The sequence below is a fragment of the Scyliorhinus torazame genome, chromosome 10, assembly GCF_047496885.1.
Source record: "Scyliorhinus torazame isolate Kashiwa2021f chromosome 10, sScyTor2.1, whole genome shotgun sequence".
NCBI lineage: Eukaryota > Metazoa > Chordata > Chondrichthyes > Carcharhiniformes > Scyliorhinidae > Scyliorhinus > Scyliorhinus torazame.
Genome location: NC_092716.1, coordinates 243481506 through 243509251, shown reverse-complemented (window position 1 = coordinate 243509251; position 27746 = coordinate 243481506). Strand labels below are relative to the sequence as shown.

The 27746-nt window shown below is 48.0% G+C and overlaps 1 protein-coding gene across 5 annotated transcripts in view; it reads right to left on the bottom strand.

Moving 5' to 3' along the window:
- Window positions 1–27746, bottom strand: part of lrp4 (low density lipoprotein receptor-related protein 4) — a 495226-nt gene that overhangs the window by 358848 nt on the left and 108632 nt on the right. The gene's annotated exons all lie outside the window — the stretch shown is intronic.

The following is a 27746-nucleotide window of genomic DNA, read 5'->3' as shown; positions in this document are numbered from 1 at the left end:
TGGACTCAACTATTCCAACGTGGCTCCTGCCTGATCTCCCACATTCCGCCCTCCGTAACCTTGTCACCCAGAACTCTGCTACTCATGTCTAAACTCACACCAAGTAAATCCTTATCCCCGAACACTCCTTGCCTCACTGACCGACACGGACGCCTGGTTCAGGAAGGTCGGGATGTTCAACTTCTCATCTGGTTTTCGATTTCCTCCACGGCCTTGCCCCTCCCCATGTCTGCAATCGTCTTCAGCCCCACAATCCTCTGTGAAATCAGCGCTCCTTTAATTCTGGACTCCTGTACATTTCCATTTCAAATTGCTCTAATTTGTGGCCGTGCCTTTGGGTGTCTACACCCCAAAGCTCTGGAGCACTCCCCCTAAGCACCTCCATCTTTCTACCCTACTTTCCACCTCTTAGAATTTACATGTTTGACCAACGTTTGGTTATCTGACCGAATATCTCCTTTGTGGCTTGGTTGGTTTCATATTTTGTTTCATAATATTCCAGTGAGGCACCTTGGGCCCCTTCATTAAGTTAAAGACGCCATATAAACTATTGTTGTTGTTTTGTAGCCTGCCCGTAATTATAGTCCGGTCTCACACAGCGAGGCGGTGGGGGGTGGTGTCCCCTCATTCTCAGCACTCCATCCACTCTGCGACATATCCAGTAGGGAATTCAGGAAAAGCCTCTTCGCCCGCAGTGCTCAGAAGCGCAAGTTGCGAGCACAAGGAGTACCTGAGGCGAATAGCGTTGGCACATTTAAAAGGAGGTTGGAGAAGCGCGTGAGGGAGAAAGGAATAGAAGGACACACTGAAACAATGAAGTGAATTTGGGTAGGAGGGGGCTTGTGTGGAGCAGCTGTCTAACTGTGCCATAAATACTCCGTTACTTTATAAACTTGGACAATGGTCTGACCGGAGGGGGGGGGGGGCCGTCTCTCAGGGGTCCAATACTGTTATTCATGGCAACGTATGGATCAACATTTCATGTAAAAATCTCAATGAAATCGCAAATTTGTCGCAGTAACGTAGAAAATAAACATGGTGATCACCGTGATATCCGTATGTAATTTTCTATCCAGTTTGAGTTATAAATGTTGTGACTGGATGCTCCACCGGGGGCGATGGTGATGCTGCAGTAATGTAGGAATGTCATTGGCCTTGAACTCCAGAGGTCCAAGAATAATGCCTGAGCAACATGGGTTCATATCACACCGGGCAGCTGATTGAATCAATGAATTAATAAATCTGGAATTATAGAGTTGGTCTCAGTCATGGTGACGATGAAACTATCACTGAGTGTCATAAAAACCATCTGCTTCAGCAGTGCCCCCTTTAGGGAAGGAAATCTGCCGTCCTTACCCAGTCTGGCCTACATGTGACTCCAGATTTACAACAATATGATTGACTCTTAACTGCCCTCTAAAATGGCCTAGCAAGGTACTCAGTTCAAGGGTAATTAGGAGACAAAGACTCAACAATATCCAGCTTACCACCTTGGAAAATATAGGCACAAACTTGTATTTCTCTTCCATTTTAAAGGTTTACCTTACCATGTCTCATTAGCTATGCCTCGTTGTCCAGCTGGCCTCTCACTCATGTCTTTTACCTTCTCTAGTTAGCTCCTAGAATCGCTGCAGTGCAGAAGGAGGCCACTTGGCCCTTCGAGCCTGCACCGACCCTCCGCAAGAGAACCCTACCTAGGCCCACTCCTCCGCTTTATCCGCGTAACGCCACCTAACCTTTGGACACTAAGGGGCAATTCAGCATGGCCAATCCACCTAATTGGCACATCTTTGGACTGTGGGAGGAAACCGGAGCCCCCGGAGGAAACCAACGCAGGCACGGGAGAACGTGCAAACTCCACACAGACAGTCACCCGAGGCCGGGATCGAACCCGGATCGTTGGCACTGCGAGGCAGCACTGCTAACCACTGCACCACTGGCCTTGCCAGTGATGTCCACATCACATGACAGAATAAAGCAAAAAAAAGTAACAAGATGGCATGAAATGACACCTGGACTAGTTTAACTTGTGGCCTATCCAGGTGGCATCACCTGGATCAATTGGCATAGGGGTAGATTTTGAGTGGGTCCCCGCGGTGCAGAGCAAGCCTAAAAGCAGGAGGCAAACTGCGCAATTTTAACTCGTCCAACAACCAGCTGGTGGGGTTAAAATCATAGCACAAATTTGCGTAAGGGGAGGAAACAAGGTAACGAGACGGTCACTTTGAGGTCTCATTATGAAAATAATTTACTATAATCGAAACCACGGGAGAAAAAGGCTCAACAATATCCAGCTTACTCTCCCCGCTTGGCAAATATAGGCATAGACTTGTATTAATCCTCCATTCTAAAGGATTATCGTACCATATCTCAGTAGCTCTGCCTCGTTGTCCAACTGGCCTCTCACTTTTACCTTCTCTAGTTAGTTCTTTAACTTTCCTTTCAGGTTATATTACACAAATCATCCCAAGTCCGTCGTGGGTTTTGCTACATATCTGCTTTAATCGTTCTGGAGTAGAAGCATTTCTATCGAAAAATGCGCAAAAAACAAGGCCACACAACTTGCACTCTAATTAAATTTGCTAAGGACACTGCAATCCAAATAAACTGCTATTAAAATAAGTACCCTGCACTGGCCTCCCGATGAACCGCAGCCAGTGGTCAGAAAAAACCTGGCAATAAAAATTCCAGTCATTGTCCTACTTTAAAGTACAGCATTCCCAGATAGATCAAACAGGCAAAACTGTCCCTGGTGGGGGAACAAAGGGAAAGAGTTGAAACAGTCAATGTCAAAATGTGAATCAGGGTGGGTCACACTGGTCCTGTTCTTGTCCCCAAACGCAATCACTCCCTCCCCCCCCCCACATCCCTCCAAACACATAGACACATACACATATACGCAAACTGACTGCAAAAACCATACACGGTCAACACGGGACTGTGACTCACTATATTAATCTGCCAATCCTCTGTTACCATCAACACAATTCACCACTTCAATCATGTGTGTGTCCTCATAGTTCCACCCTGGCCAGCCTCAAAACAGGCATAACAACAACAACAGCAACCTGTATTTACACGGCACATTTAATGGAACGAAACATCGCACTATCCTTTACAGGAGCATCACAAAACAAAATATGACACTGAGCCAGATAAGGAAATGTTAGATCGGATGACCAAAAGTTTGGTTGAAGAGGTATGTTTTAAGGAGTGTCTTAATGGAGAAAAATGGGGGAGACGGGTGAAGACGTTAACTTCCCTGCACCCAATGGCTTATTTTCTCCGACTCACATCTTCACTGTATTCAGGAATCCACTGTTATTCTTTTCCAAAAAGAGAGAATCCAACCAAAAGGAGACAATCTAACCAGTTAGCACTGCTGCCTCACAGAGCCAGGGTCCCGGGTTCATATCTGCCTTGGGTGACTGTCTGTGTGAAGTATGCACGTTCTCCCCGAGTGTCTGCGTGGGTATCCTTGGGGTTCTCCCGTTTCCTCCCACATTTAGCATGGCCAATCCACCTAACCTGCACGTCTTTGGACTGTGGGAGGAAACCGGAGTACCCGGAGGGAACCGGACGTAGACACGGGGAGAACGTGCAAACTCCACACAGACAGTGACCCAAGACGGGACTCGAACCTGGGACCCTGGAGAAGTGAAGCAACAGTGCTAACCACTGTGCTACCGTGGTTTTCTCAAGTATTGGGATAAGACACTTATATTCAAGTAGCTCTGGTGATTGAACATTCCAGTTTAGCTGATCTTGCTGTTTATTTGTTGTTAGATATTTATTGTAAAGTAGAGAGGTAATGCTTACGTTACACGTGGCATTGGTGAGACCACTAATGGAGGACTGTGTATCGCATTGATCTCCATATTTCAGGAGGTATGTAAATGCACTGGAAGCAGTTCAGAGGAGGTTTACTAGATTAATACCTAGACTGGGAGCATTGTCTTATGAGGAAAGTTTGCACAGGCTGGGCTTGTATCTGCTGGAGTTTAGAAGAGTAAGGAGCGACTTAATTGAAATGTATTCGATTCTGAGGGGTTATAACAAGGTGGATAAAGAGAACGGGTGGGATTCTCCAACCCCAGGCCGGGTCAGAGAATTGGGGGGGGGGGGGGGGGCGATTCACGCGACGCCGCTCCAATGCACCTCCGACGTCGATCCTCCGGTCACCGGAGAATCGCCGCCATTGGCGCCGGCGACGTTGGCGCGGTGCCGGTTGGGGGACGCTTTATGAGCCCCCCCCCCCCCCCCCGCTGATTCTCCGCGCGCGTTAGGCTGAGTGGCCACCGAGATAGGCCGAGTACCGCTGGCGCCGTTCACGTGTGGTCCTACCCGGCGGGACCTCATCGTTCATCCTGCGGCGGTCAGGGGGATCCGACCCCGGGGGGGGGGGGGGGGCGAACTCCACCATGGCCTGGCCCGCGATCGGGGCCTACTGATTGGCGGGCCAGCTTGTCCTGGTGGGGGCCTATGTTCCTCCGCGCCGGGCCCCTGTAGCTTTCCGCCATGTTGCGCGGAACCGGTGCGGAGAAGGAAACTAGCGTGCATGCGTGAGTTCACGCCAGCTGTAGCGCGCATGCACAGACCCACGGCGCCCGTGTTTGATGCCGGTATCGGCAGCTGGAGCTGCGTGAGTCGCTCCAGTGCCGTGCTGGCCCCCTGAGGGTGCAGGACCGCTGCTCCTAGGGGCCTATTGACGCCGTCGTGAAATGCGACGGCGTTTACGACGGGGTCAACACTTAGCCCCAGAATCAGAGAATCCTGCCCAGGATGTTTCCCCTTGTGGGAGAATCTAGAGCTAGGGGTCACTGTTTAAAAATAAGGGGTCACCCATTTAAGCCATGGATGAGAAGACTGATTTTCTCTCAGAGTATTGAGTGCCTTTGGAACTCTCTTCCTCAAATCGCAGTGGAAGCAGAGATTTTGAATATTTGTAAGACAGATAGATCAATCCTTGGTGAGAAAAGGTTGGGGGGGGGGGGGGGGTGGAAGGTTATCACGGTTAGGTGGGGATGTGGAGTTGAGGTTGAGAATGTGGAGTTGAGGCGCGGGATTCTCCGGTATTCGGCGGGCGGGCAGTACAGGCGCCAAAGAGTGGCGTGAACTACTGCGCCGGCGGAATCCTCCGCACCTTCGGGTGCTAGGCCGGCGCTGGAGTGATTGGCGTCGCGCCAATCGCCGCCGAAGGGCCTCTGCCGGCCGGCGCAATTTGGCTCATGTGCAGGAGCGCCAGCGCGTTCCCAGAACCGCAGCGTGATTGCTGCGCATGCGCAGGGGGCTTCTTCTCCACGCCGGCCATGGCGGAGCTTTATACAGGCCGGCGTGGAGGGAAAGAGTGCCCCCACGGCACAGGCCCGCCCGCAGATCGGTGGGCCCCACCGGTACGAACATGGTCTAAGCCACGCCGGCGGGTCTGGCCGAAAACGGGCGGCCGCTCGGCCCATCGGGGACTGGAGAATCGCCGGGGGGGGGGGGGGGGGGCACTGCCAACGGCCCCCGACCGGCGTGGTGCAATCCCCCCCCCCGCCAAAAAAACGCCGCCAGAGAATTCGGCAGCCAGCGTCGGAGCGGCGGGGCGGGATTCACGCCGCCCCCCAGCGATTCTCCGACCCGGCGGGGGGTCTGAGAATTCTCACTACTCAGATGATGCTGAGAACACAGAGGCAGGGAGCTGAAATGATGCTGCTTTGTGGGCTTTCACCCCATGGAGTGGTTTGTCGTCTTTCTGGCCACTTGCATTTACTGTCAAACAGGCAGACCCCCCCCACCCCAGGAAAAGCCTGATCAATCCTCATTGTTTGTTCTAATCTTACAAAGAGTCATTTGTTATCTTTGAACTTGTCTGTCTGCTCATTCATTCCGGTGAAGCAACGTTTGCAACGGAGTGTCTGCACAAGGGGATCAACCAGTTGCAACATCGATGAGTTCCAGGTCACTGAAAAGTCTGCTTTAGCGCCGCTCGCTTGTCATTACGCCGGCATGCCACAGATGCAGTATGGGACACTGTAATACAGCGATGGCTTAGTTAGACTGTACTATGCATTCAGGAAGAGAGATGTATCTGAATGGCCAAAGCTTTGTAACCAGCTGGAAAGAACCCTTCCTCACTTGCCCAGCAGGAGACCGGAAAATGGCGTGTGAACATTTTCTCCTTCTTGGTCTCAGTGTAAAAACTGAACAATAGTCCCTGCCAACTCAGTCCACTGCACAATACGTCTCCTTGAGGCTATCCCTGTCTGCTGCGTTACAAGAAACAAAAATTCACAATTTTGTGCAAAGAAATACTGAACGTTCTTTTTGTTCACAGAACCTCCATTTTGTAAAGGTAGGAAGGCGAAGCCAAGGACATCTCAATTCATTTGGAATCCCTTACTTAAAACAATACATTCCCATGCTCAAGCTTTGCAGTTGCCATTCTAACATTTGATAGGACTTTAGTAAGGCGCACATGTCCACAGTGAGTTTGAGTTCAGACATTTATTAGAACAGCAGTATCTACATGAGGCCCGGTTAAATCTCAGCAGGTGGTCTCTCTCTTTTTCTGTTGGTTCCACACTAGCTGACCTTTTTTACAGGTACAGACGGATAAGCTACCCCGCCCTGAGCAAGGTAGCTCACAAACTCCACGAGGAGCACGAGAAAACAATCGTCCCCACACCTTTAGCGGGATTCTCTGAAAATGGGGCCATGTCCCCACGCCGGCGGGAAAACCGACGCCAACGAATCCGGCGTCAACGGCCCCCCAAGGTGAGGAATTCTCACCTTTCTAGCGGGCTAGGTTGACGCCGGAGTCGTTCCCGCTGCTCCAGCCGGCGCCGAAGGGCCGGCGTGATCTCGCGCATGCGCGGACCGGCCGGCATATTTCCACGCATGCGCAGGCGGCCGGCGTATTTCCGCGCATGCACAGGGGTTCTCTTCTCCGCGCCGGCCCCCGGGCAATATGGCAGAGGAAAGAAGTCCCCCCCACGGAACAAGCCCGCCCAGAGATCGGTGGGCCCAGATTGCGCGCCAGGCAACCGTGGGGGGCCCCCTGGCGTCGGATCCCCCCAGGACCGCCCCCGCAAACTCACCTGTCATGTCCCCCCATGTGTGAGGTGAGGACTGGCCAAAACTGGATGGCCGCTCGGCCCATCGGGGCCTGGAGAATCGCCGGGGGCCGCTGTCAACGTCCCCGACCGGCATGGCGGGAATCCCGCCGCCGCCCGAAAAAACGGCACCGGAGAATAGGGCAGCCGGCATGGGGGTGGCGGGGCGGGATTCGCGCCTCCCCCCGGGGATTCTCCGACCCGGCGGGGCGTCGGAGAATCCCGGCCCTTATGTCACGTGCCTGTTACAACAAGGACACTTGTTCATCCCGATACAAAATCGAACATGTTTATTTTGCAGCAAAACAAAAGTGAGAATAAGCAACGAGAAATTCTAGCCTCACTAAGCAAGAAGGCATCACCAGGTCCAAATCATCCAATTGAATTTAACTCAGCGAAAAGTGATTGGGGTTGGACGGCAATTTGCAGCGGCTAACTGCACTATTTATTTTCAACACTTCAGCCAAAAGTTGTTAAAACAGAGGCGCGAATCTCCAACCGCGTTGGGCTCAGGCTTGAGCGCAATGCGGCCGGAGAATGCCGGGAAAGCCCTCCAGTGAGACGCCCGACTGCCTCCCCGCCGTCCCGGAATTCTCCGGAGACCCGCATGGCATCGGACTCGCAGACGCTTGCGGAGGTAGGTCATAGGCCTACTTACGACCTAACTGCACGGGATTCACTGGCCTCCCTCGATTCTTCGGCCTCCCCAGGGAGGCTGCAGCCGGGCGCCAATCCGTGCTGGTCCGCACAAATCTGCCTGTGCACTGTAATATTATGGATGGAAAATTACCTTCCTGTAAATTTTCATTCGCAATTTGCAGGCAGAAGCACAGGCTACACATGTTCTTTAACATGATACAGGTATCATGTTAGCGTGATACCATGCAAGCTCTCTTGTGTGTCTTTCCTGTGCCCTCTTGGTTTCATCTGCACGCGGCAGGTTAGCAAATCCTGCCAACACCATGGATCTGAATACCACTGTCTTTGGGATTGCTGGGGCAGCCTCTTACTGAGAAGGCAGGTGGCTCCTGCGTCTGCTGCAATGGAAGCTGGGTCATCAGCCACCTGATGTAGCATAATTCCTGGCTCGGCAAGTTCTGTCGGGGAACCTGCACCGTGCCGTCTAATTGTTGCTGCCCGAGTGATGGGGCTGTGGTGAATGGAGCAGTGTGAGAGAAGTGGGTGATGGATAAGGGATGTGAAGATACATTCACTGACTTTGGCCACCCACGTGAGGTCGCAGACGTTTTCCAGCACTGCAGCCAGGTCCCCCACGGCCAAGGCCCTGGAAGTAGACCTGCTCCCATTTCCTTCTCAGGGTTTGCCTTGAAAGCCTTCTGACCCCCAATGGAAACAAGGCACCTCTGCTCCTTCCAGCCACCATCAAGAAGGTCTCCAGCGTACATCCTACCAAATGTGAGCCCTCTCCATGGCGGATCTCTTCAGTTCCTCTCTTCTTCCCTCCAATGAAGACTCCCAGATGCTGCTGCAGCAATGGCAGTAGCATGGGTGCAACGTTAAGAGGGGCAGGTTGCCTTTAAGAGCGGCACACTGGCTGTGTGCCACACACACCTGGGCCCCCCATTGGGCATGCAGCCAGTCAGCAGCATGTCCTGCATTGGGAGGCACACTACAATTGTGTTGATGAAAAAGCATTACCGACCTCTAATGAACCAGACATGGGCTAACTGTGCTTTGTGATTGTTGCCCTTGAATGTTTCCCCCTTGGTCTTAAAGGTTAATTGATACCCTGCGCTGCCATCTTTTGCTGAGCAATCACAGGATACTGCATCGGGAATGATTCACCATCTGATTAAATGTCTCCTTTAACCCGGCTTCCCGTTAACCAGGTGAACCATTCACCTCCAAACCTAATTCGCCGTGACAGTAACTGATGTCCGACTGCTTGCTGGTAATAATTAACTTTTGTGCTTGTCCCAAACTATTTCACCAGCACAAATCCACCATTCAGCTCACGGGACATTGGCCATGGAGCGAAAACAGACTGCCATGATCAATAATTAAGAACAAAACTATTTACCGTGAGGTTGTGTTTGTTTTATCCGCCAACCATTAATGACCCTATGGGAAAAAAACTTCCAACACATCTGAAATGTGAAACTATCCAACACTGCGTGATGGACGCCTGTTTTCAGAAATAAAATAAATGTCACTGTTGGAAGATTATTTTACTGAGAAAATTTGAATGATTAAAATGATGGATGATGCACTGCCAAGTTGATGCTCTCAAATTTGCAATATCTTAGGGCACTTGATACCATTCTGCATTGCCATCAATCATTCCTGAAAATGATTATTTATTACTTTTTAACATAATAAAGTTTCCATCGTACATGATGCCAACTATATTTAAAAGTTTACATTGCTTTTGTTTCAAGTTGGTTTGTAACAGTCCAAGACAAGCTATATTGGGCAATTACAGTGACTCAGTTAAACCTGTCTATGCTGCAATGTTTTAGTGGAGATAATTAGCAACGTGAAAATCAATTAAAGAAGCTTCACTTCCCTTCCTCATCTTAAAATGGCACCAAGTTAAAATAATATGATGGGGGTTTACGAGCAATTTTAATTTTTGGAAATAATTCCATTGAAAATATACCCTGAGAAGGGGCTGTTTGTTATAACCAAGCCTGTTTCTGTTATCTCCATACAAGCACTTGTTCTAATTCCTAGTGTCCACCCCATTTGCCCTTTACCCCTATATTTCAATCACCTCACCAAGCTGTTCTTAAATGTTGACATGGGGCAGAATATAATGCCCTTCCCCCACAGCAAGAATGGTGATGGTGGAGTCTTTAATCATAGAACCATTGAATTTCTACAGTGCAGGTAGAGGCCTTTCAGTCCACCGGCCTTCTGAAAGAGCATCCGACCAAGACTCACTCCCCTGCCCTACTCCCGTAACTCCACCTGATCTGCACATCTTTGGGCACTAAGAGGCACTTTAGCATGGCCGATCCACCTAAACTCCACACAGTCACCCAAAGCTGGAATTGAACTCGGGTCCCTGATGCTGTGAGGGACCTCAGGTGGGAGGTGGGTGGGCGGTGACCCCACCGCCTTCCCGGCCTCTACTCTAATTAACAATGAATGCCCGCAAGGGTCTCACCCCACCACCACTGGTATTAACACCAGCAGTGGACAAGATGGGGAGCACAATAAGTCAACCCATGTGAAGTTGTTTACAGGCTGAGGGGCATCGTTCAAGGGCACTCAATGCCTGATGGAGGGACCTGGAGCAGGAAGGGAGTGGCACAGTGAGAGCCACCTCCCTGACCTTACTGCCCACTCCCCTCCTCCAAGACCTTCAACCATGATGGCCACCCCTGCCATCGCTCACCTGCGGCCTGGGTCCCACAGATGATACTAGGCTTTGGGTGGGTGTCGTACAGCAGCAACCACCGCCTTCACGGTGGACGGAATTCTGCCCCTGGGGTCCTTGATCCCCGGGGAAGGTTCACTGCTATCCAGTTAAGTGTCTGGGTGGCACTCAATACAGCAGGTCTTCCTGATAGGAGGCGATATGGGACCCTGGAGGGCTGCCAGTTGGCACATTTTCTCCACCAGCAAATACCATCCATCATCTCATCAAACACTAACACTGGTACATTGAACAGCACCACAACTCGTTGTGTAAATGCTTTCTCCTGCTTTCTATCCTTTACATCAACAATAATTTACATCTATCTATCACCTTTAACAAAGTAAAATATGCAAAGAAGCTTTAAAGGAGCTTCATCAGTCAATACTGGCATGGAGTCAAAGGAGATCGGATTGGTGACCGGCAGCTTGCTCAGATTGGTAGGTATTAAGGGCCATTTATACAAGGAGAGCGCGGTTGAATGGCACAGCGCTGTCAAGGAAGAGAATTCCAGAGATAAAAGAGTAACTGGTTGAAGGTACACCTGTCAATGATGGGCTGAAAGAAACGAGACTTGCACAAGAGGCCAGAACTGCAAGAACGCAGAGCTTTGAGGGTGTTGCCGTGCTGGGGGAGGGGTGATTTTTAAATGGCGTCCCGATCCCCAACGCGATCTCTGAACCCCCTCCAAGCCCCAACTCACATATAAGGGGTTCCTCAACCGTGTTCCCTTGGACAGGAGTCTACGCACCCGTCCACTCCCGCACAGGGCACCCCCCCCGGGCCCAATCCCGTCACTCAGCAAATGCCAGCTCTGCACATTGGTACTGCCAACCTGACACCCTGGCAGTGCCTCTGCCAGCTTACAGTGCCATTAGGCATTGCCAGGATGCCAAGCTGGTAGTGCTAGGGTGCCCAGGTGGCACCAGCAATGCCAGGGAAAGCACCTGGGGGCCTCCAAAGTGCTGTTCTGTCCCTGTTTGTGGAGACCAGCCCTGAACAGCTCCATGGCGAGGGGGTTAGATCCCGCACCATGGTTAGATCTGGGGAAGGCATATTACAATGAGACTAGCTGTCTCACTCTAATATGCAGATTTGATAGAAAGTGATCACGGCCACAAAGGGCGGGGTTCACATCGCGAGGTCTCGCAAGATCGCGTTAGATCTTGCGAGGCGTGGCGAGCTGGGTAGATGCCCAAAGTGGGGTCCCGCGGCATCTACCCTGCGCTGCTTTACGGGCCGGTAGATCCCACCCGCTGTATATGCTTTCAAAACAACTAAAACTAGTTACTGTCATTGCATTCGATCACTTGCATTTCCCTAAACTTATTGAAACAGGATCCATCTTTCTTCAAGTTATTTCCAAAGTCAAATTGCAAAAGATGTTACGTCTTTAAAGAGTTGGTAAGAAAGCAGGGCCCACACCTTCAACCATGCTGGCGAAGGAGACAAGCACAAACCCAGGCGTGGGCGACTCACTTGGAAAAGAAACCTCAGTCTAAATGGGAAACGGGATAAAACCGGGCAACGGCAGTTCGAGAACAAAATTATCTCGGTCTTTTGAGTATTTGGAAGGAAAACTCAGGTTGTGTGGTCATTCGCCGAGCACAACAGGGAGCCCACATCGGCCTGAAAGAAAGCCCCAAAGTCTGAAACCCTGTTGTATTTAGTGTGACAGCTGCTTCCTTGGGGGACATTGTGCATTCGGAACACACTGGGCAGCAAACAAACACCAGAGAAAAACTCCACAACACGTTCACGTTCCCACAGTAATTCACCTGTCAAAATAAAAACTTTTGTTCAGCTCCACAGAAAGAAGAGGAAAAAAAAATTTTTGGACCCCCCCCCCCCCCCCCCCCCCCCCCCGCCACACATTCTGCTCGGAATGTTGCAATTCCCTATTGCGGGAGCCGTATTCCCCTGTGTCAACAGCCGAAACAAATTTGTGTTTTAAGCCTACTGTTGTGAACCTTGGTCACTTGAGGTTTTATAAGGTGGAATCTTGCGATATAAGTAGGCCAGGGCAAACAAGCTACATGTGTCAACAGAGCTACATCGGTTAGAGCTGGAGGTTTCACTCTATTTACCAGCTGCATTATACACAATAGCGGCAGCTAATATCGTGCACTGCAGCAGCGTCAACTGATACATTGCAGCCAAGGTAATCAACTGAACATTGAGAATAGGGGGGGCACTTACAACCTGTCAGGTATAATGATAATAGTAATAATCGCTTATTGTCAGAAGTAGGCTTCAATGAAGTTACTGTGAAAAGCCCCTAGTCGCCACATTCCAGCGCCTGTTCGGGGAGGCTGGTATGGGAATTGAACCCGCGCTGCTGGTCTTGTTCTGCATTACAAGCCAGCTGTCTTAGCCCACTGTGCTAAGTATCTTCATTCTCCGCAATCGGCGCGATGTCCACCGACCGGCGCCAAAAACGGCGTGAATCAGTCCGGCATCGCGCCGCCCCAAAGGTGCGGAATCCTCCGCATCTTGACCGGCCGAGCCCTAACCTTGAGGGGCTAGGCCCGCGCCGGACTGATTTCCGCCCCGCCAGCTGGCGGGAAAGGCCTTTGGTGCCCCGCCAGCTGGCGCGGCGAAACTTGACTTTGCCGTGCGGCGCATGCGCGGGAGCGTCAGCGGCTGCTCACGGCATCCCCGCGCATGCGCAGTGGAGGGGGGTCTCTTCCGCCTCCGCCATAGTGGAGACCATGGTGAAGGCGGAAGGAAAAGAGTGCCCCCACGGCACAGGCCCGCCCGCGGATCGGTGGGCCCCGATCGCGGGCCAGGCCACCGTGGGGGCACCCCCCGGGCCCAGATCGGCCCGCGCCCCCCCCCAGGACCCCGGAGCCCGCCCGCGCCGCCTTGTCCCGCCGGTAAGAGAGGTGATTTGATTCTCGCCGGCGGGACAGGCATTCCAGCAGCGGGACTTCGGCCCATCGCGGGCCGGAGAATCACCGGGGGGGGGGCCCGCCAACCGGCGCGCCGCGATTCCCACCCCCGCCGAATATCCGGTGCCGGAGAATTCGGCAACCGGCGGGGGCGGGATTCATGCCAGCCCCCGGCGGGGGAACGGAGAATCCCGCCCATGATTTGAGGTTTGGCCTGACACGCCCTGTACACAGAGTTGACAACCAACCTGGGGCTAGTGTCTGATGGAGTTGACCCAGAACTCCCACCCTACCTGGCCAGTCCTCCTGGTGTGTCTTGTAGTCAGGTTAATGACCTGCCCTGTAAATAAAAGCCTTGTTGTGGAAACAGCTCAGAGCACATTTTCCTGGATGCAAAGCAGTCGAAGAAACTGTGCCTCGAGTGTCATGAAGTAAAGGGAGGAGAAGCCACTCCCGTAATGGCTGGCCATTGAAAGCTAGTTCAGAATACTTTTCGTCGCCCCAACACGTCACATGCTCACACCCGCCTGGTATATGCATCACCGCAGCTGAGCAAACACAACAGATTTGGGGTTATTAATTCATTTTAGATAAAATAAAGTATGATTGGAAAATCATATAAAAATTCATTGAAGAGGAGACAATGTCGCAGCGGTATTGTCACTGGACAAGCAATGTAGAGGACCCGGGTCATACTCTGGGGACCGGGTTCGAACCCCACCACGGCAGATGCCTAAATTTGAATTCAATAAAAATCTGAAATTAAAAGTCTAATGGTGGTGACCCTGAAATCATCGTTGTAAAAACCCACCTGGTTCACTCATGCCCTTTAGGGAAGGAAATCTGCCGCCCTTACCTGGTCTGGCCTACATGTGACTCCAGATCCACAGCAAAACGTTAACTGCCCCCTGAAATAGCCAAACAAGCCACTCAGTTTAAGGAGAATTAGGGGTGGGCAATAAATGTTGGCCCAATCAGCAACGCCCACATCACATGATCAAATTATAAAAACTAACATACTTTTTCCAAAGAAAGGGAATCAAACATTTAACTGTTTCCCCTGAACGGTTTCCCCTGAACATCTTGTGTGATTCGAACAATGCTTTATCCTGTGAGGTGATTATTTTAAACAAAATAGTTGTGCGTTTGAACAGCAATGATTAAACATTTGTCGGGGACATTTTGTTGCTGTACTTAATAAACCTGTCACCAAAAATAAGTCTACCTCGTTAAGTTAATAATTGAATTGAAAGTTTGCCATGCTCTGAGTGATTTAACAAAAGAGACTCCAGAGGCAGCACTCCAAACACAATTTCCAGATTAAAACAGCATATCGCTCGCTGATTGAGGGTTATAATAGTCATTATCTCTGTTTGACATCCCGCAATGGCAAGTTATTGGAAGATGGATTAAGCTGCACATGAAAGTGTCTCTGGGTGAGGGATGAAACTAGCTCTGCCAAGTATTTCGCATTAACCATTCCGGATGGAGATGCTGCAGTTTAACTCCCAAGATCAAAACAGGCTGAAAGAGGGTCATCTTAAAAATCCAATGTTTTCTTTTTCTGTACAGCTCCTATAATTTCTTGATAAATTGGGTGGGTTTTTGTTGTCAGTTAAGGAAGACGTGAAGAGAAGGTACGGCAAAGTCGCCATGGTCCCAGATGACCATAGTCCTTGCTTTCCCCTTTTGAGGGGAAGAGCTGACTGGCGGTGGTTTAACCTGAGGAATATTGAGAGTATCTTCTGTCATTCTTCACCCGCAACACCATACAGCCAAAATCTTATTAACGGAGATTGTAAGGGAGACAACAAAAACAATATTATTTTCTTCCAGAACAGCTTCTTTCAGCGTATCTGTTTTTGCGTCCAATCCCTGATTTCACCCTTTCAACAATGCAATAATTCAGCTGTCGGAAAACGTATTAAGATAATTGTAGACAGATTGTGCCAAAACTATAAACCGCACCATGATTTGGTTCAGTATGTCCTTCTGATTTGAAGTAATTGGTTCTGCATTGAACGCTATTGCCTTAGCATGATGATAGCAGAGTGTTCTGTACATAAAACAGCACATGAGAGTGTGTGTGCTGAATGTTTAATGTGCTGGAAAGAAAACCCAAGAGCTCTGATGAATTACAAAGGATTCAGTCTTCATACTCATGGCTTATGTCAAGAAAACCCCTCCGTGATGTTACTGGCTCCCATCTGACTCATAGATGATTATTATCCCACAGAAAGTAAAATTACTCAAGGCTGTTAAGTCTTACTTCCATCCAGTCTCTCTACATGCTGGAGGGGATAGATGGTGGTCATGTCATCTGACTGTAATCTAGAGGTCCAGGCTACTACTCGGAGGATGTGGGTTCCAATCCCACCAGGGTGGAATTTAGACTTAACGAGTAGAATCTGGAATCGAAAATTAGTCTTGTTAATGGTGGCCATGCAACTAGCATCAATTGTAATTACAAACGACTACTTCACTAATGTCCTTGAGGGAAGGAATCCTGCTGTCTGGCTTACATACATTACTTCTTTATGATGGGTCCCTCATTTGGGCACTAAGAGCCTTTGAAAGAAGGACTCTCCGCCCCAGCCCCCTTACTCCAGGAGGCCGCTGTCGGCCCCCACCAGGGGTTGATGGAGGACCTTTAGGAGGCACAGGAAACCCACGAGAATTTGGAGAATCCTTGAGCCACCACTCAAACCAATGACCTTTACGTGGCTCCATAAAGAGTCTAAATAGCCAGCAGGCAAATCCCAAGCTCCTGTTTCGATCTGCCAGTTCTGACTGCTACACATTGGGGCTAACAGATTCCAAGCTAAGTGCCACATTCATCAATTTCGATGTACATCCATTTGTACATCCCCCTTTACAGATGGGTCCGTTTGAGAAATTTCAAAAGCTACTTGTACTTTCAGGTCAGGCCCTATCACTGACCTGCAGTTTTGCTCTCCAATTCAAAATGCAGGAGACTCTGAACACATCATCTACGCCCACACTGACGTGAAGTAGATTGCCCCTCAGGTGGAGGTAAACCGTCCCCGGGAACTATTCAACAAGGGAGAGGGGAGCTCGCCCAGTACTTTGGCCATAGTTATTTCTCAACCAACATCAATCAACATCCTGGGGGTTACCATTGATCAGAAACTGAACTGAACTAGTCATATTAATACTGTGGCTACCAGAGCAGGTCAAAGGTTAGAAATCCTATGGCGAGTAACTCACCTCCTGACATCCCCAGAGCCTGTCCACCATCTACAAGGCACAACTCAGGAGTGTAATGGACTACTCTCCACTTGCCTGGGTGAGTGGAGGCCAAACAACACTCAAGAGGCTTAACACCATCCAGGACAAAGCAGCCCGCTTGATTGCTCCCCCTTCCACAAACATTCAATCCCTCCACCACAGACAAACATTGGACCTGTGTGTACCATCTACAAGATGCACTGCAGTAACTCACCAAGGTTCCTGAGGCAGCACCTTCCAAACCCACGACCATCTGGAAGGCCAAGAGCAGCAGATACCTGGGAACCCCACCGCCTGGAGGTTCCCCTCCAAGCCACTCACCATCCTGACTTGGAAATAAATTGCCGTTTTTGCACTGTCGCTGGGGCAAAATCCTGGAACTCCCTCCCTAACAGCACAGTGTGTCTACCTACACCTCAGGGACAGCAGCGGTTTAAAAAGGCAGCTCACCAACACCTTCTGAAGGACAACTAGATTGCATTAGGTCATGTAAGGCGCTGCGAGCTGGATAGATCCTGGGAGAACTGTTTCCCGGCTTCTGTTGGCCATGTTGTGCCGTAACGAGCTGCTTTTCGGCCCCTGCATGGCCATTCAATCGTGCCCATTATGAGCTAAAAACCCATTATTCAACGCATAATGCAACTTTTGGGTTGTAAAATAGAATACCTCAAACAACATCATTTTGATCAGTGATAATTCCATAAAATAACCATATATGATCAGTTCAACAGGAAATGTTTGTTAACACTATAAGCGGATGAATGTGGTGAGGCAGGGTTGGAGCACAAAATTCAAGCATAGAATCCATAGAGTTCCTACCGTGCAGAAGGAGGCCATTCGGCCCATCGGGTTTGCACTGACCCTCCAAAGGAGCATTTTACCGAGACCTGCTCCCCTGCCCTGTCCCCGTAACCTTACCCAACCTCCTGGACACCAAGGGGCAATTTAGCAGTGCCAATCCACCTAACATGCACATCTTTGGACTGTGGGAGGAAACCGGAGCACCCGGAGGAAACCCACGCACACACGGGGAGAACGTGCAGATTCCGCACAGACAGTGACTCAAACCAAGAATCGAACCGGAGCTGTGAAGCAACAGTGCTAACCACTGTGCTAACGTGCTGCCCATCTATGCTCTGGGCACAGCAGCAATGCTGAACCACCTGTTTGCTTGCTAGTGCAACTCCCAATCCCACTCCGACACTACCCCATTCAAATAAAGCTGAATGGAAACACGAGGATCAACAGTATAACATTGAAATAAACACCTGGAGTCCTTAATACTGACTTTAATTACTTCAGATCTTCACTATTGTCCTGTGTTCTCTTATCGGGGAGAGTAGTTATACTGGAAAATCCAGGAATTGGGTTGGGGAGAAGAGTGGTTTGGAACTTGGTTTCGGTATTCCCCCTGTCATAACATCATGATGACAAGATGGTTGCCCAACCGTAATTGCCCTTGAGAGAGTGCTGGTGAGACACACCCTTGAACCACTGCAGTCCATGTGGTGTAGCTACATCTCCAGTGCTGTTAGGACGGGAATTGTGACCCAACTGCAGTGATCGGTTGACAAAGAAGCGGACATAGTTTTCCTTGACCAAGTGCCTTATCTATTAAAGCTCGCTCTGATTTACTGGGTGACCTTCAGGAGGTGCAGGAAATCCATCCCCTTAAGTTATTCACATGCATTTCAAAATGGACTGAAGTTAATTAATAATGAAAATTAAATGTCATCCCCATTGGGTAGTTTTATCTTCCTGATCTAGGCAATAATCTGATGCAGATCATCAACATCTTGATGAAATCAAATGGTTTCCACTCCATTAAAAAGAATGAAATAGAAATCAGGCAGGTTTTATAACAAGGTGGCAATCAACTCCATCAAAGTACTGCCCCAGCAGTGAAGATGAAAATCAACTCCTATTACTTTGAACTCATTCCTGGCCTTCTGCATTCAGCTCAAAGTAATAAATTTAAAAAAGCTCGGATTTCAAAATGAGTTGCGTTTGTACATGAAAGCAGTATATCTCTTTTAAGGAATAAAATGAAACCATTTATCATGTATCCATGTCTTTCCAGAGAGCAATATGGGCACTACTGTGCATAATGACCAAACTGCATCGTAATCTATCATTAGGCTCTTATCTCTTCTGAACTGAAGGATTGATGGATGCTTTAAAATACCAAAATTATACACGAGATAAAAAAACCCAGCAATGTTGCGATGTATCTCAGAATATATGGAAAGTAAAGGTGCAATGAAAACACTCTGAGAGTGAGAACATCCTTTGGCTCAGTAAGTTTGTTTTACAGCAATATATCCAGTATTCCTCTCCCACCAAACACTTTATATCTGACGAAAATGAATGATCTCCAGATGCTTCATCAATGACCTTCCCTCCATCATAAGGTCAGAAGTGGGGATGTTCGCTGATGACTGCACAATGTTCAGCACCATTCGCGACTCCTCAGATGCTGAAGCAGTCTGTGTCCAAATCAAACAAGATCTGGAGAATATGCAGACTCGATAAGTGGCAAGTGACATTTGCGCATCACAAGTGCCAGGCAATGCCCACTCCCGACATGAGAATATCTAACTATTTCCCTTTGACATTCAATGGCATTATCATTGCGGAATCCCCCATTGTCAATATCCTGGGGGGGGTTACAACTGACCAGAAACTTAACTGATCCAGCCATATAAATACTGTGGCTACCAAAGCAAGTCAGAGGCTGGGAATCCTGCAGCGAGTTCCCCACTTCCTGATCTCCAAAGCCTGTCCGCCCTCTACAAAGCGCAAGTCAGGAGTGTGATGGAATACTCTCCATGCCTAGAACACTCAGTCTATTTGCCTAGCACCCCATCCAGCACCTGAAACATTCACTCCCTCCACCACCGATCCTCAGTGGCAGCCATGTGTACTGTCTACAGGATACACTGCAGCAACTCATCAAGGTTCCTTTGACAGCACCTTCCAAACCCACAATCTGCACCACCTGGAAGGCCGGAACAAATAGTCGCCTGGGAACCCCACCAAGTCACTCACCTGTATCAATATATCACCATTACTTCACTGTCGCTGGGTCAAAATCCTGGAACTCCCTCCCTAACAGCACTGTGGGTGTATCTACACCACATGGGCTGCAGTGGCTCAACAAGTGGCCAACCACCACCTTCTCAAGGCCAATTAGGAATGGGAAATAAATGCTGGCCGAGCCAACGATGCCCACAACCTGTGAAATAATTTTTAAAAACATTTTAAATAATCATCATGATGAGGTCCTAAGCTACGAATGGGCCTCCTTGAATGTCATTACCCATCAGGATAGGGAGTTTGTGCAACTTTAATAGCTGCTGAAACAAAGGAATGAAGATGTCACCGAGAACAGATGTGACTCTGACAGAGGCAGGATAGGTCTTGTCTGCAGAGAGTAAATGAGGACTGACTTGTACTCCAGCAGATTGGGACCAGCTATGCCAAGCAGGTTGCTCAAACAATATGACTAGGTGGCAGGCTGAAATCCACATTGAAGTCTTGAAGCCTTTTGTGGGAATTGTATGATTTATTGTTCAGCAGATCAGTGGTCATCGTGAATTCAGGTGGAAGGATAGACACTTCTGGGATTGGGAAAGGTTGTGGACCGAGTCTTGCCTCGCTCTCTGCTGTTTGACGGCAACTAGTTACCTACCCATTTCTCCAATACTACTCATTATGATCACTCCATTATCAACAAGGACAGTTATGTCCTCCGTTGAACTGATCGTTACCTGTTTCACTTCCTGACTCGTTTGCTCCTGATAAGTTATGGTTCAGATGAAAGGTGATTAACTAAATTTTTCCCATGCAAATCCTATCGAGGGATTGTCAACAAATCAGACAGCTGATAGCCATTATTTCAATATGGAAACATTACACTGAATAAAACTCAACCACACTATTTCTCCATTAGAAAGGGACAATCACAATTATAGCTTCCATATGTCTTCGCCTCCAGCACATGGCTGAGAACACGCACTATAAAGTTGGGTATGTAATTAGAGAAGCAGTTTTAGGGAATGCATTTACAAAATGTTGCCTCGTTATGACCAATTTGGATTCGAAAACTTAACTTTGCACCCCTTCCAATTTACTTCCTTCACACAAAGATGGGGACTCATGCCTGACTAGTGAGCACCCACAGCTCAGTCTTGAGGGGCATCGTACACAGACCGATTTTGATCTTTCCCTTTCTCTGGGCTCACTTTGAGATGTGAGAAGCGGAACCCTGGCCAATATTTCACCCTCATAGGCCTGAAATGTGTGGGCCAATCACAGCACCTCCATTGTTCCAAGGTGATCTAAAAAAGTCTGCTTTTGTTGCCAAAGGAAATGAAACAGAAATATTGGAAATGCTCAGGTCAGGCAGGAACTATGGAGAGAACAAGGAAAGATGGTTCAGATATGGAAGGTATTACAAAACGGACGGCATTCAAAAAGGAACAAGAGAAGGGAAGACCGTTGAAATGTGAACTATGCGCACAGCAAAATGAATGGTTTTAAGTGCTCAAGTGGAAAAAACAGGAGCTGGCTGAAAACCAGATGTAATAATATCACATTAACTAATGAAGAATACAGAGTGAGGCCAAAAGATCAAGAAAATTCTTTAATAATATTAAAAGACAGCAAATGGACTCCTTCAGACATGTTCACCAGGCAGAAGGTCTGGAGTGCCTTATCGCTACCAGAAAAGATCAGTGCTGCCTGGTAAATTATGACCTTAGTCTCAGGCTTGAGATTCTCAAATACTCTCTTCCTCAGTTGACTGAGATGGCACATCGGAGACGCATAGAGTTAGAGACGTCTACAGCACAGTCAAGGCCCTGCTGCCCATCGCATCAGCGTCTGTCAAAAACAATCACATAAGTATGCGGATTCCATTTTCCAGCATTTGCCCCATATCCCTGTATGCCTTGGCATCGCAAGGGCACATCGAAATACTTATCCAATGTTATGTGGGTTTCTGCCTCCACTACCCTTTCAGGCAGCGAGTTCCAGACTCCCTCTGGGTGAAATAAAGACTTTCCTCACATCCCCTATAAACATCCTGCCCCTTTACCTTAAATCTGTGCCGCCTGGTCATTGACTCCTCCACCAAGGGAAAAAGTTTCTCCCTGTCTACTCTGTCTATGCCCCTCATGATTGTATACATCTCATCACCTTTAGTCTCCTCTGCTCCAAGGAAAACAAACCCAGTCTATCCCGTCTCTCTTCATAACTAAATTTCTCCAGCCTAGGCAACCTCCTGGTAAATCTCCTCTGCACCCTTTCCAGTGCTTCACATCCCTCCTATAATGTGGATTCCAGAACTGCACACAATACTCTAGCTGTGGCCTAATCAACATTTTATACAGTTCTAGCATAACCTTCCTGCTCCCTAACCACTGTAATCACCTGCTCTGCTGCCTTAAGGGACCACTGTACATGCACACCAAGGGCCCTCTGATCCTTGGTGCTTCCCAGGGATTCATCATGTATCCCCTTGCCTTGTCTGTCCTGCTCAAGTGCATCACCTCACACTTATCCGGATTGAATTCCATTTGCCACTTATCGGCCCATCTGACCAGCCCGTACATGTCCTCCTGTGATCTAAGGCTATCCTCTTCACTAATTACCACCCCACCAATTTCCGTATCATCTGCAAACTTACTGATCAACCTTCCTATATTCAAGTCTAAATCATTTGTATAAACCACAAACAGCGAGGGCCCCAACACTGATCCCTGCGGGACCCCACTGGACACAGGCTTCCAGTTAGAAAAAGACCTCTTCACCATCATCCTCTGCTTCCACCATTCGGCCAATCCCGGATCCAATTTGCCAAATTTCATGGACTCTTACCTTCGCTATCAGTCTCGCATGTGGGGCCTTACCAAAAACCTTGCTGAAGTCCAAGTAGACTATGTCAAATGCATTGTCTTCACCTACATCAACAGGAGGAAGGATCCTTAAACTTTCTCCCTGATTTCTATATCCACACCATCTCTCTCACTAGCGATCACCGACACAAAGTATTCATTTAGAAGCTTACCTAATCTTCTGGCTCCACACACAAATTACCACTGTGGTCCTTAATGGGCCCCACTCTTTCCCTAGTTATCCTTTTACCCTTAATGTACTTGTAAGCAATTTAGGATTTTCCTTTACTTTACCTGACTGTCCTTTCATGTCCCCTTTTTGCTCTTCTAATTTCCTTTTTAAATTCCCTCTTGCACATTCTAAACGCCTCAAGGGCTTTTACTGTTTTGAGCCCTCGATATCTGCCAATAGCCTCCCCTTTTCTCTTTATCCAATGCTGTATGCCCCTCGATAACCAGGGTTCACTGGATTTGGTGGCCCCATCCTTTTTCTTTGTTGGAATATGTTGGCCCTGTACTCTCCCTATTTCTTTCCCGAATACGTCCCACTGTTCTGTCATAGATGTACCTAAAGGTGTCTGCTCCCAGTCCATTCTGGCAAGAGGAGGATCCCAAGGTAAAGGAGCAGGGTTCTGCGATTTCCCCATGACGTTACACAAAGCTATCAGAGAAATTTATTCCCCCCCCCACCCCCCCCCCACCCCAGATCCTCAGAGCCACACAACCTCCTTTGTCTAATTGTGGAAATCATCATTCTTAAAACAAGTAAAATAGATTCTCCTTAGTTTTCCACAGTTGCAGATTGTACTGGATATTGGCATTCTGAAGTGGGCCACTGGCTGAAAGAATTTCAATCATGTTTGCAACGTTTGGGGGAGATCATTGCATATTGGTAATGCACTGTACTAGTAATCCATAGACGACGGCTCTGGTACAAATCATGGGTTCAAATCTCACCGCAATATAAAACTAGTCTCAGTAATCGTGGCTGAGAAACTATCATTGATTGTTGTAAAAAAAAACATCTAACTCACGAACGCCCTTCAGGGAAGGAAATCTGCCATCCTTACGTGGTCTGGCCGACATGTGACTCCAGACCCACAGCAATGTGATTGACTCTGAAATGGCCAAGCAAACCTCTCTGTTCAAGGGCAACTAGGAATGGGCAAATTTTCCAAATACCAGCCATGAGAAACTGAACGTATGGGCAAGTGATAACATTTGGAGCTGTTTTCAGAACAGTGGCAATAGCAGCTGCCAACGTACAGGTTAGGTGGATTGGCCATGTGAACTTTCACCCTTCGTGTCCAACGATTAGGTGGGCTTCTGGGGTTACGATGATAGGGAGGGTGAGCAGGCATTGGTAGGGTGCTCTTTCGGAGGGTCAGTGAACACGTGATTGGCAATACTGTAAGGGTTCTGTGACATCACAGCAATGCCCATAACACGGAAGTAGAAAACACAGGTGGCACAGTGGTTAGCACTGCTGCCTCACAGCTCCCGGGACCCCGGTTCAATTCGGCCTCGGGTGACTGTTTGTGTGGAGTTTGCACTTCCTCCCCGTGTCTGTGTGGGTTTCCTCCGGGTGCTCCGGTTTCCTCCCACGGTCCAAAGGTGTGCGGGTTAGGTGAATTGGCCATGCTAAATTGCCCTTAGTGTCCAAAAGGTTAGGTGGGGTTACAAGTTACGGGGATAGGGTGGAGGTGTGGGCTTAAGTCGGGTGCTCTTTCCAAGGGCCGGTGCAGACCTGATGGGCCGAATGGCCTCCTTCTGCACTGTAAATTCTATAATTACTTATTGAAATTGGAATGAAGAATAAGTCCTTTTAGTTATTAAATATGTAAATGATTATTTCATTGCAATTGTTATCACATTGAATTTTTCATGAAACATGTAAAATTGATGACAATAAGGTTGTCAACTAAACCAATGCTTCTAACATTAACAGGTTTCCAGTGTTAATTTACTCCTTATAAATATTTAATATCTGCACATAGGATTTTTGAACTATACTTACGTAACATTAGTTGAATGTTGGTGTTATTCAGCCTGGAATGTATAAATTTTAAGTGGGTGCCCTTTGCAATTACAACAAAGAGTGAACAGGTAACCAAAATAATAATATCAAGAGATGGCTCACTTGATAGTTTGTGTACTTCTGTGGTATGGAGAAAAAAATACTTTGTCTCACATGGAAAATATCATTCAATAGCAATCCTGCAAAAATCAATTCAGTGGAAAAGTCCAATCTGCTATGGTTTATAAAGCTGATACACAACTTGAAATGTTGATGTTCTGGTAATCTTCCACAGGTTGGACCCAATTTCACATGAAAATAATTTCCTTTAGCCTAGTGACCTGGGCCAGTGAGTGGGCCCCATGAACGGTCTTCATCTCAGTGGACCACAAGATTGAAATCAAGCTTGTTCACTAACTCTGACCCCGTGAATAAAATTAAATACATTTAATACCCGCTGAATATTTCATAACGAGTTAGAGAAAATGCTTAATCACTTATAAATTAATAGATCTATCAACTTTAAATGGTAAAACAAAATCAATATTCACACGGCTCTCACAGTCGATGTTGTGTGATTCAGCACGCACCTCTCTTCACTCACCCTTTCTTTACGTGCGTATCACATCAGTCATACCAGCAGGGAAATAAACCACGCCGGCAGGAATCAGCAGAATGTGGCAACCCTGCATGTGGGCACCGGTCAACAAAACGTCTCGTGGGCCACACTCAGAACCCAGATGGGCTGTATGGGGCCCACCCGGGCAATGGGGTACCCACCACTGCTTCAGCCTGTATGCCATAGAATCCTTTCGCTTGTTTAGGACTCCTGTTTGTTAAATATTTCGGCTTCCAATCATTTCTTATCAACAGCTTGGCAATTGAAAATATAAACACTTTCCACCTTTCAGACTCTGCGCCTCAAGTATAATTTCATTTTCGGTCTAATGTCATTGCCACAATACGTGGGTACAGGAATGAGTGGCGGGCAATGCTGAACCGCTTGCCATTGGCAAATGCCATTCACATCAGAAGTTTATTCACCCCTGTTTACTTCAAAATGTAAATACGCCCTGAAATACCATTGGAGGGAAAGCATTTCTTCACACTCCCCAAACTAACTGAGATTAACTTTTAAACGTGAGATTTTCAGAGGAAAAGGAAAGAAGATATACCTTGTATCGCCAAAACTGATCGGGCTGTAGAGGAGGACTGATCCCAACCCTGCTTGATTCTATCCTGCATTCCCAACTAAAGAAAATTGATAGTACAGAAGAGATACCCCTCCAACCGACTCTCTGGGAGTTCAGAATAGAAGTTAGCTGCTTGTTAGTCCCTTCCTGGGTTTCCTGTCCTGTGCCAGACTGGCTTGGCACTGCCACCATGTTTCCACCTCAAGTAAGCAAATGACCCTCAACCTGTGGTTTTATGACAAGGCCAGGGTTTTAAACTTGAGACGATTTACCGCCTGGTTCTCTGCACTCCTGCTGTTGGAGCCAGCCCATCATAAACTCTCTAAACGCAGAAACTGTCCCAAGATCATTTGGAATTCAGTTTGTCAGGCATTGATTGTTTCGGACGCCAGACCAGATCCCAACAGTGGCTAAGCCACTGGAGCAGAACCACCATACTTTTTAAAGCTGTGTGGAAGGACCGATTCGCTCCAGGAGTGATTGCTGAGAAATTGCGCTTGGGTTCTTATTACAAACAAAATCTCAGCATAACAAAAGAAAAACAATATTTAAACATTTAAACTTGAAATCTAACAAGAGCAGCTTACGTGTATGTCTTAATCCTGCAATTTCCCATTCATCAGCACGTAAAATTGACATATAGCACTCAATTCTACTTACACAGACAGGCAAAAATGATACCTACATTGCAGACCATATTCCTGTTGGTAGTGAGGCTCTTTCAGACCCTGTCCGAAAGCCTATCTCTGTGACAGTTTTTTCATGGCTTTTCTCGGTCGTTCTCCAAATCCTTCTGCTCCCACCTGTTTGAACAGGATTCTTTTATCTCTCTGAGCTCCACTCAGCTACTCAAAGATGGTTCTGTCCAGACGTATCCAGGACTTGAACCCATTATCGTTATCTGGACTTTTGTTTTTATAAATTTAGAGTAGCCAATTCATTTTTTCCAATTAAGGGGCAATTTAGCGTGGCCAATCCACCTACCCTGCACATCTTTGGGTTGTGAGGGCGAAACCCACGCAAACACGGGGAGAATGTGCAAACTCCACATGGACAGTGACCCAGAGCCGGGATCGAACCTGGGACCTCGGCACCATGAGGGTGCAGGGCTAACTCACTGCACCACCGTACTGCCCTGGCTATCTGGACTTTTGATCACCCACTCCCATTTGCACAAAAGAACAGGGCCATGCTATGAATGTGCAACTAACCTCCAATTTACAAACAAAAGAGGCCATCAGACTCTGCAATGGGTTAATGGCTGGCGAAACAAGAGTGTCCCAGAGGACAATGGATTTTGAGTGAATCACCCCGGCTGAACAGGGATATCCTGTGTATTCCCAGTAATGAGTTTAACTCTGAATGGAATGATGTAACTCAGTCCAGGTGTGGGCGTATAACTCAGACTCAATGCTAGCAGTTTTACTCTCAGGCTGTTAACCCCTAAATTGCCATGTGCATCTTTGATCCAATTTCCTAACAATTCCAATTCCCAGTCGTCACATTTATACACTTTAGAGAGAGGAATCTTTGCCTTTTGTATCAGAAACATGTGTACAGTTGTACTGTTCCACCCAGGCCAAAGACTCAGTGTATGCTGCATAGTGTTTCTGCATTATCCATATTTGTGTAGGTTCAGCCAGAAACCAGAGCTACAATGGTGCAATATTGCAATACAAAGCTATCTATACACACAAACCAGCTTATTAAACCCATGGCGTCTTGCCCAGTGGTGCAATTTGACAAACTGTTCAGAAACAGCACTTTCTAGTTTTTATTCTTTCATGGGAGATTGAGCATCACATGTAAGGTCAGCATCTGGTGCCCATCCGTATATGCCCTTGAATAGAGTGGCTTGCTCGGACATTTCAGAGGGCAGTTAACGGTCACCCACATTGCTGTGGGTCTGGAGTGACTCCAGACAGAAGATGTCCTTCCCTAAAGGACATTGGTGAACCAGATGGGTTTTTATGACAAACAATGATAGTTGTCATGGTCACCATTATGAGCTATATATTCC